This window comes from Gastrolobium bilobum, unplaced genomic scaffold (genome assembly GCF_033153095.1).
Source record: "Gastrolobium bilobum isolate Gb01-03AN ecotype WA unplaced genomic scaffold, APGP_CSIRO_Gbil_v1 utg2365, whole genome shotgun sequence".
Classification (NCBI taxonomy): domain Eukaryota; kingdom Viridiplantae; phylum Streptophyta; class Magnoliopsida; order Fabales; family Fabaceae; genus Gastrolobium; species Gastrolobium bilobum.
Window position 1 is genome coordinate 261,248 of NW_026899145.1, and position 11,592 is coordinate 272,839.

Here is an 11,592-nt window from a genome sequence, read left to right on the forward strand (position 1 = left end):
TAATATTAAAAAATTAAAAAAATATAATTTATTTTCTATTTTTAATTATTTTTTAATTTTTAGGTTGATTAAACCACCTGTCCATCATAAAATGAGATAAGTTGAGATTTTTAATCTATATTCAAGATGTGGCACGGGAAGTATCGACCGGTTTTATCACCTCTAATCACAATTGGCGTTTGGCGAGAGGGAGAACAGCTTGCGCGTGGGGAAATTGTCAAACCTATCTGAAATGTGGGAAAAAGATTGAACAAGAAAGACTTGTACGCCATATGAAGCATTATTATTGTATGTAAGATACCGTGCATGCTTTATCTATTGAATGACATATTTAGGTTTCTGAAGAAAGACACGTATCATATCACCGCTGGAGCAGTTAAACAACCAAGAATACGGCAGACAAAAGTTGCAATTAGAGGAATATTTCCAAAAAAAAGTTGCAATTAGAGAAAATTGGTGTCTTTGTTGATAATATTTTCAGTGAAACTGTACCATCTGAACCTTCCATTTAAAACGTGATATTTGGATTAAATTTTCTTTTGATAAAATAGGATAAATTGAGATGATATTTTATAAATAAATAATTATTTTGAATATATTAACTACTTTTCTCCGTACATATATAATAAAAAATATTCAATTTTAATTGACCTGAATTATTGATTAAGTGGTGGTCCGAATTTACTGAAAATACTTTCGTGTTTGTTCTATTCTAAAAATTTAATTTATATATTTACTACAAGTGGGTAGTGATGTATATCTGTTTTATTTTGAAATTTTGGTTTTGTCTTGCCAGGCCTCCTAATTAAACTATATACTTGAAAATTTTTAATTAATATTCTGACATACTCACTTGCAAAACAACTGCTAGCATGTGGATGGCATCACAAACATTCTAAGTTTATGTAACCTGAAATTATTTTTACCCAGAACCCTTTAAATGTAATGATCATAAGATGCCCTTGCCCTGTTCATTCAATGAGACTTGGTAGAGGGTCATTTTGATTGGTATTCAGGCTAAAGTTGATTTATATTGAACTTTATATTTCTTGTTTTGGTTGTTGGCAATTATTATATTTGTTAGTTATGTATCAAAAGTGTCAGTAAAAATGGAGTTCCCCAACTGAACTTCTAAAACAAGGCACTACTACATGTATAGCTACAAGGGAGATTCTTTCATTTTTGTTTTGATGAAACCCCTCATTTTAGTATTACAAAAATACAATTGTCATTATTTTGGTTTTTTATTATTCATAATCTTGAACTTAATTTATTTATTTGATTACGGAAAATAACATCAAAATTGTTTATAGGAAAACCCCGAGATTAAGAAATTAAAATAATATTTTATTATATATGATATGTTTCTTTAAAAAAATTTAAATGTGTGTATTTTTTTTAAGTGGTGGAATAAGGGACATCATCAATTTACATGAAGTATTACACCCATCTTAGCCTTTAATATTATTTATATCTAACTATTATAATTTATTAATTATATGAATATCAGATGCAAGGAATAATTAGTCTAACAAATATAATTTATTAATTAATTTAAATCAAATCATATTAAATTATAAAAATTTGTGTCAGAAAATAATATTTTAAAAATAAACTATGGTTGTATAAATGATGAAAGTGATATTATTCATTCTTTTAAAAACTTAATATCAATTTATCCACTTAATGATAAAAATATTCCAATTCAATCTCTTAATATAAAAAGTTAACTTGATTTAGTCCATCGATGATAAAAAAGAATGACATTAATTTAAGGGTTCACTTTTTCTCGTTTTGGGATGAAAATCATGGTATTTTTGTAATTTTAATTTATTTCGGGATTATAATAGTCTTTATATTTATAATTTTTTAAGATTAAAATACCAAAACGACGTCGTTTTGAAAATAAATGCAGATAACTTATCTGCATTAACTGCAGAAATATTTTTTCTATAATTTAATTCCTTAATCATATGGTTTGTGCACAACAATATGTTTTGATGTTGCTTTCAATGATTGAGATATTAAATTAAGGGTTTACTTTTTCTGCAGTTGTTACTGCAAATAAGTTATCTGCAGTGAGCCCAATACGACATCGTTTTGGGGCGAAAATTATAGTATTTTTGTAATTTTAATTTATTTCAGAGTTATAATAGTCTTTATATTTATAATTTTTTTAAATTTTAATACCAAAACGACGTCGTTTTGAAAATAAATGCAGATAACTTATCTGCAGTAACTGCAGAAACATTTTTTCCTTAAAGGGGCGTTTGGTTCAGGAATTTTTTTTGGAATAGTAGGGAAATGAGATAGATAGAGAAATGATTGGAAAGATAGATAAAGTGAGATAGGTAGAAAAATGTAAAAAAAAGTTGTTTGGTGGGGAAAAACTTTACTGGAAAAATTAGGTAGCTTTATGAAATCAACAGTTCATTAAAAGTCAGATAACCAGTTTTTCGAAAAATCCCACCTTCAAATTGGGTTTCTAAACAGTGCAGATATCTATGTTTCTCATAAATCCAGACAAATTGGATAGATAGGTTTTTGGTGAAAAACGTTGAAACAAACATGGTGTTTCTAAAAGCCATACTTGAGAAAGATAGATATCCGCTAAAAAGCTCCCAACCAAACACCACCTAAAGGGTTCACTTTTTCGGCAGATACTGCAGATAAGTTATCTGCAGTAAGCCCAATATGACGTCGTTTGGGACAAAAATCATGATTTTGTAATTTTATTTTATTTCAAAGTTATTATAGTCTTTATAATTATAATTTTCTAATCTTTCAATCCTAAAACGACGTTGTTTTGGAAGTAAATGCAGATAACTTATCTGTATTAACTGTAGAAATATTTTTCTATTTTTTTATATCTAAAATAATTTTATTAATTATTTTAGTCATTAAATGTAAGAGTTAATCTAATCTAAAAATATAAATATAAGTTAATTTGAATCAAATAATTTGAAATACAAGATTTTTGGATAGAAAATTATATTTAAAAAATAAACTATGATGTCTCCAAAAAATAAAATTAAAAACTACGATTGTAATCATTGTATAAATGATTAAAAAGTGATATTAATATTATGTACCAAAAAAAAGTGATATTAATTTAGTCTTTCAAACAAATTGTATCAATTTAACTCTTTAACGATAAAAAAATTACTAATTCAATCTATTAACTATCATAATACGTTAGCATGACATAATCCTTCAATAATAGAAAAGACATTAATTTAATCCCTTAATTTGCGGTTTAAGAAACACCAATTTGATTTTGATGTCGCTTTCAATGATTTGTCTTTTTGTGAGATTCGGCTCTTGCTAGACTTATTCATAGTTTGATTATATCATTGTTCATCAAGTTTTTTATCTAAATATCATGTGAATAGCGTTATTTTTTAATCTATCACGGGGCAAGTTTGCTACTCGGTGTAGCGAACTTGATTTGCTGATATGTCCCGTTTTTAGTGGACACCAAGTTCGCTACCCAATATAACGAACTTCAAACTTTTTTTTTTAACTTGGTATTTATTATCCACTAGAAATGTGACACGTCAGCAAACTGAGTTCATTACACTGGGTAGCGAATTTGCCCCTGTGACAGATTAGGAAATGAGGCAGGATCCTTTGACATCGGTGTCAAAAAAAAAGTTTGACACCTCATCTGAGAACAGTTAGATTAAAAAAAATCAACGATTCTGATTTGTAAACATGTGACACCATTGATTTTTTTTAATCTAACGGTTCTCAGATGAGGTGTCAAACTTTTTTTTTGATACCGATGTCAAAGGATCCTGCCTCTTAGAAAATAACACTATTTGCATGATATTTAGATAAAAAACTTGATGAAGAATAACATTTTCTTCTATGTTCCTTTGATTTCAGTGACATAGAAGCACGATACTACGGCATGAATCACCGTCTTTGTTAATAAATAAAAAGAAGGTGTTGCTTTATTAAGTTTACAAGTGGATATGGGAATAGAAGTATTGATTTGACTTTATATAAATCCAGATATAAGTTAATATATATTCAAATTATATTGTAAAAGATTTAATGGTAAAATTCAATTACCAAAAGTTTGGTAAATAAAACAATTTTAGATTGTTGAGGTCGTTATAATTAAGTAGTTTAAAGTAAAATCAACTCTGAAATATTAATTATCGGAAAAATTTAGAAAGCTACTAAGTTTCTCGGATTCCGTCAAGAAAAATAAATTTTCCAATGTACCTGTATTAAAGCATGGTTGCATGATTTATTGTAATGATACAGAAATATAAGTAAACATGTGATTAGCTGATAAAAACTGAAAAAAATGTACCGATTTTTTAATATATACAAATTATAAATCTAATATTATACAGCAAATAAATCTTTTGCATTCTTTCTTATTATGATAATGTAGTCATGGAAAAAAAATTATTTAGGAGCCATTAATGTCAGCTTATATCCTAAAAGAAAAGAAAATTACTTGGCAGAATTATAATCCTTAAATAATTATCATAGTTAAAATTTATATTATAACTATATATTTAATCATATATTACCCATTTATCTATCACTAAATCAATAATAATGTACCAAATAATGATAGCTAAGTTAACGCATAAAAACTGAACAGGTGAGGGTAAAGGTATATGTTCAGTTCTCCCCAATATTATTTTTGCAAAAGATTTAATGTCTTAATTCTAAATTTGCCGGAGACTCTTAAAAAAAATCAATAATAATGTATCATGGTAGATAAATACGTTGAAATAAGAGGAATTTAACATGCTTATTTTATTCGGTTGTTTGACACATTCTGTTATCTAGAACATAGTTTTTAATTGGGTGCTTAGTGTCACGAACTCACGATCCCTAGCGCCACTTGTTTTTTTGTTTAATTAAAAAAAAAAGTAATGGATCAACCATACTGCGTTACATGATCTAATTAGTGAGTATCGTGATTCCTTAGCAACACAGCCAACACTCATTATATTATGTCATGTGGTTGGTTCATGCTCATTTTTGTAAATAATAAAAATTATTCATATTTTCTTTACAATAAAATACTCACTCCTCTACGCTCACTCACTTGAAATACAAAATATTATCTAATGATATTGATTTCATATATGTTTAAATATTATAATTTTATTATAATATATTTCAAAAACATGATACGAATTTATTAATTAATTGACAAAAAAAATTCCTTTAAATTTTCAATAGTATTTCGTCAATAATTAATAAATTGATCAAAAATTGGTGTAAATCAATTAATGAATTTACAAAAAAAAATTAATGGATTTATACACCATTGATTTTACTTAACTAAAGCTACCCAAAGATTTTGATAATTAGTATTGATTGAGAATTATTATTATATTAATTATTAATAATAAATATATTAATTAATAATTTTAATTATTTAATATTTAAATTTAGTGAGTGTAGAGAAGTATTTCATAATAAAGAAAAGGAAAAAATATATTTTAAAAAAAAAATATGGACGGACCAAATTGCGCCATGTGACTTAATTTCACTCACCATATTGCGACACGTGGCAATACCTGATTGGTACATACTGTTTTTTTAATTAAATGAAAAAGGAGTGTTACCTTAGAGATAACAATGTGGAAGATAGCTTACCAAAAAAAAAAAAACAATATGGAAGATAACGAGTATTAATTATTATTTTTCAAAAAAAAAAAATACTCGTTATCTACCATTGGATATTATTATATTCCAAATAAACAAGGTTGTAAAGTAAAACAATACTCGTTATCTTTCATTGGACATTATTTGAGTCGTTAAATGTAAGAATTAATTAATCTAACAACTATAAATATAAGTTAATTTGAATCAAAAAAATTGAAATACCGAGTATTATACCAATCTTAAAAGTTAACTTTATTTCTATCTAAAATAATTTGATTAATTATTTGAGTTGTTACATGTAAGAGTTAATTTAATCTAACAACTATAAATATAAGGGGGTGTAGTGGATTGGGATTTCGAATGATTTTAATGGATTGTTTTTGGTCAAAAAAATTCTTTGATATTCGATTAAGATTTTAATGGATTGAAAAAAAGTCACGTGGTATTCGATTAGGATTTTAAAAGATTATTTTAGAATTCGTCCAAATCCGTTGGTATTCAATCAGGATTTTAAACGATGGAAGCACAATTTCGTGGTATTAAAAAATCGAACGATTTTAATGGATTTTGTTATTAGTGTGGATTTCGTTAGACTTTTTAATGAAAAATATAAATAGAATGTCTCTCTCACAATCTCACCCTAACCACTAGGATTTCTTGAGATTTCTTTATTGCAATATTTTCTTCTTTCTTTGACAGGTTAACTCACTCGAAATCGGGTTCCGCCATGGGAGCTTCATCAAAACTCAAAAATAACATATTTTTAAGCGATTTTCATTACAAAACCCAGAAACAACAAACCAACGAGATTTTTTGAGTTATTTTTTGATAAATTTTGGAAGTTTAAAAAGTTATTTTTCAAGCTATGGGTCGCAGTTTTTCTTGGCACAAAAAGATGTGATTTTTGTATTAAAAACAATATAAATAGTGGAAAAGTAACACCCTCAAACCAATTTTCGTTTTACATCAATGGAACAATATCAATTTAAAGAAAGATTGAAACTTTCATAATCCTATATTTCGTAACAATACATTCATGAACGAAATTTCTTCACTATATGAAAGTATTTCAAACAATTTTTGTGTCAATAGATAACTAAAAAATTATTTTTCAAAAGCACCAATGCAATTTAAGGTTTCAATGTATCGATTGAAAAAAAATTAAATTTTTTTCTAAATTTTCACATAATAAAATCAAAAAATTCAGATTTGAAATTTTCTGATATATGGTTAGAAAACTCTCATCACATAGAACAAAAACTCCAAGGTTTTCAAGATCAATTGCAAAAAATTTCAAAATAAAATTTATCATGAACTTTAGGTTCTATATGCAAATTTAGAATTATTTTAATAATTAAAAAAATTGGGTTGTATAATCATATATGCATAGCTTTGATACCAAATGAAGAAGATAATTTTCAACCCATTGGTCAAACCCAAGAGCATGAATAAAAAAATATTAATGCGTGGAGCACTAGTATAACTTTAGATATGTGAAGAGCTGTTGCTTAGTAATTTTGAATGTTTGTTAAAAATTATATTATGTTTACTGATTGAGAAAATTATATTAGGTTTTACTTTTTTTTATTAATTTCATTATATTTCTTTGTTATTTTTTTTATTGACTCTTGTAACTTTGAATGTTTGTTAAAAATTCATACGATTTTTTAAAATCTTATAAATTCATATTATCCTTTCAAATCTTATAAATTCTATTAAAATCCTTTAAAATCCAATTTTATCAAATTTTGATTGTAAAAATAGTCTTTTAAAAAAGTTTTTAAAGTCTCTCCAATTTTAAAATATCTTTTAAAATCTGTAAGATTTTTTTATCTCAACAAAGTCTTTTAAAATCCTATCCAATATACCCCCTAAAGTTAGTTTCAATCAAATAGTTTGAAATACAAGAATTTTGGATAGAAAATTATATTTTAAAAATAAACTATGATAAACTATGATGTCTCCAAAAAAATAAAAATAAAAATAAAAACTACGATTGTATAAATGATGAAAAAGTGATATTAATTTAGTCTTCCAATCAATTTAACTCTTTAACGATAAAAAAAAAATACTAATTCAATCTATTAACTATCATAATACGTTAGCATGACATAGTGACATTAATTTAATCCCTTAATCTTACGGACTGCAATATAATTTTGATTTCGCTTTCAATGATTTGTCTTTTTGTGTGATTCGGCTCTCCCTAGACTTATTAATACTATAATGTTAAAATCATACGTATTACAGAGAAACAATTCGTATCCAATGTAAACGCGGATGGACAGCTTCATCAGCATTGTTAAATAACAAACATATTTGATTATTTTCAGTATGTTGACTATTTGAGTAGGTAGGGATTCTCTAGAAGAAAGTCAAATGATGTAATGCGAAAGTAGAAATTTTTTACGGGATATATTCTTTTGGCAAGTTATTTCTAATTTAATGCGAGTTGTTTATTATCTTACGGCGATTTGTGCAAAATTCAAAACGTATATGGTACATGTCACTCTTTGCAAGACACGTATGAGAAGCATTCATTTTACACAACTTGTGCGTACGGAGATGTGACACGACTTAAATACATACATTTCTATGCATGTTTTACTCACATTATAATGATAAATAATTTGTCAAAAGAATTAGTTCGTTTAATATTTATGATGTCTCATTACATCAGTCAAAATATCATAAATAAAAGGATCGGTGATTATTTAATAAAATACTATGAAAAAATATTTTTATTTTGTAATTTTACATAATAGGTTGGATTTTGATAGTGAGTAGATCTGCTTGGCTTAGTTTGTTCATATATTTGAATATGATTAACTCTCACGACTTGATCAGTCCAATAACAATTGGGCTGGATCATACTTCATTAAACCTGGTACTGTTGATAAGAGTATGAGTTGTGGTATACTCTACGAGATGACTGATACTAGTGAGATGACTTTGCTACTCTTGCGAGATGGTTGAGCTTGTGTGTTGATATTTTGGCAGTTTGAGAAAATTGAAGGGGGTACTTGTAATGCACTTTGATGCTTAAGTCAATTCAATATTTAAGTAGTTCAAGTATTGATAGATAGATAATTTTATCTGGGCTGAATGCCTCCATATTTATAGTGAAGGGATGCCTTGCTTATGCCGTTTTTGTATGACAATGTTATAGGAACAATTGGATACGTGGAAGCGTTTAGACCGTTCCATTCTAAACTGCAACGGATCATCATCGTTTTATATTTATCTCTTGTAGCGCAGATCTGAGACGATCCTTCACGAACTGGTCTAGTTTGCGTCCCAACACGAACAACCACCTTGTAGAGGATGACTTCTGGCAGAACTTCCAGACTATCTCTCAAGGAGAAATCGGGCTGATGTGTGATCATTCTATCACTATCAAGGAGATAACCTTACCTCAGACTCTGTAAACATAAAATGAAGACTAGGAGACTGATGACTATAAGTGTAGAATATATATGAGTTTCAAGAAACCCTATCCTTAAGCTGAATAGACTCTAGATTTATTGGGCTTTTCTTACACATTAGGCCCAATTGAGCTTTAGTGAAAGAACAAAACCCATTGGTGAAGAGTAATAGTCTTTCATAGGCTACGTTGTGGCGAGATGCATATGATAGGGCTACGCCCTTGTAGATGTCGCTGCAAGCTGGTGCTATCATTTAGTTATTGGTTCATATGATGGTCAAATCGTTCTGAGCAGCTGATCTCGCCAGGTCCTACTTGCCTGAGCTATAGTGAGTCTATTTTCTAAATAGATTTTTTTAAAAAGTCAAAGCATATTCTATTTGATTATATGTAATAAGTCGAGCCTCTTCTAATGTAAGCTGGGCGGCAGTAGCGGGCCTAGAAAATTTTATTTATGTGTGAATATTTAGTGGAGGAGATTTGGGAGCAGTGCCTTCGAAAAAAAAATTAAACAAAGTTTTAAATGCATTAAAAAATAAAAGAATATAAACAAAAAGAAATTTATATCCATCATGTTACATGAACTAAATTTTTTTGTCATGTTAAAAAAAAAAGACCAATTCATTGAATAATATGTCATCTCACTTTCTTTAATATTATATAACTTGACAAAAAATTTTGTTCATATAATATGAGAGAGATAATTCTCAAACAACAAAAGAAAAGAAAACTTGAACTTAACATAAAAAAATAGTAATCAACTTAATGATATAAAATCACTAAAACATAAGTAGTAAATAAGATGTGTTTTTTTTCTTAGTATCTGTGTTTGTATTCCTGACAATACAGCCATTAAAATTGCTCCTTGAGTGACACTCCTAATTAATTAAAAAATACATCTCTTCTTTATTAAAAAAAATATATGATTAAATTTATGTGTACACTTACGTACGTCGGCAACCAAATAGGTCCGCCTAGGGGTGTCAAAACGGGTTGACACGATACGAATTTGACACGACACGAATTTGAAACGACATGAATATGTCAACACTAACACGACACAAATTTTTATTCGTGTCAAAATTTTCAACACTGACACGACACAGATTTTTTGCGGGTTGACACGATACGACACAAATAACACGCAAAATAGGGGTCAAAATAATAATTGACAAAAAAAATTAAAAAAATGGTTCAAAATTATTTTTTTTAAAAAAATAATAATAAAAAAATAAAATAAAAAAATTAAAAAAAAATATGGGTCGACACGAACACGACACGAATTTTTTACGTGTCATTTTTCCTAACACGAACATGACACGAATTTTTTTACGGGTCAACCTGAACACGAATTTTCGTATCGTGTCGTGAATTGACCCACGCGTCATAACTTATATTAACACCTCTAAGTCCGCCACTGCTGTACGGTAGCCCTGTTAGAAAATTTCCATATCTTTTTTTCTATAATGAGCCTATCCTCTATTCTCTATTTATATAATCAAAAAAGATTGAAAAGTATTTAAAATGAAAAAAAAAGCCTGCGCTTTTTTGAATCCAGTTGTAGATATTATGCCAGTAATACCCTTACTCTTTTTTCTCTTAGCTTTTGTTTGGCAAGCTGCTGTAAGTTTTCGATGAGATCGTTAAATTTATTAATTTAAATAATGTCCTAACAAAATTCATAAGGGTGTTTTGTGAAATTTGCGCCGCCTAGACGAAATAAATCAAGTGATTTCTTTGATTCCTTCTTTCTTTTACTTTTCTTTCAACTTCCAAAACTCTTTGTTAAATGAAATATCTAATGAATCATCGTACATGTCAAGTACATTTCCATTTGAATTGGTAATCCTGCCGACAAATATAAACGATTATTAACGAAATAGTCATCAAATCGTATTACTGTATGTAATTATGCATTTAAAATTACAATAAAGACTAAAAAGAAGGAGGATTCGAAATGCGGGATATAAAAACATATCTCTCTGTGGCACCAGTGATAAGTACTCTATGGTTCGTGGCTTTAGGTTTTATAGAATTTGAAAGCGGAAACCACTTTTTTTATTTTTATTTGGTGTAACTAAGCCGGATGAAGGTACGAACGATTCGAGGAATAATATACATTATCATAATTTGTATCCAAGAAGAATCAATTCTAAATTGGCAAATGGAATTAAAAAATTGTGAAACATAAGTGATTATAAAAACATGAGTTTAATTAGTCGATTTATTAGTGAACAAGGAAAAATATTATCTAGACGTGTGAATAGATTGACCTTAAAACAACAACGATTAATTACGATTGCTATAAAACAAGCTCGTATTTTATCTTCGTTACCTCTCACTCTATTATTTATAGAAATTGAGTTTCATTAATAATTCCATAATCGAAATTATGAATGAAATTACAAGAATAATAATAATGTTTATAATGCTACGGTAGCAAGTATAGTAAACAAAATTATAAGGAAAGAAAAAGGGGTACGAGATAACTATAGTGGATACATCAGTGAGAATTGAATCATATT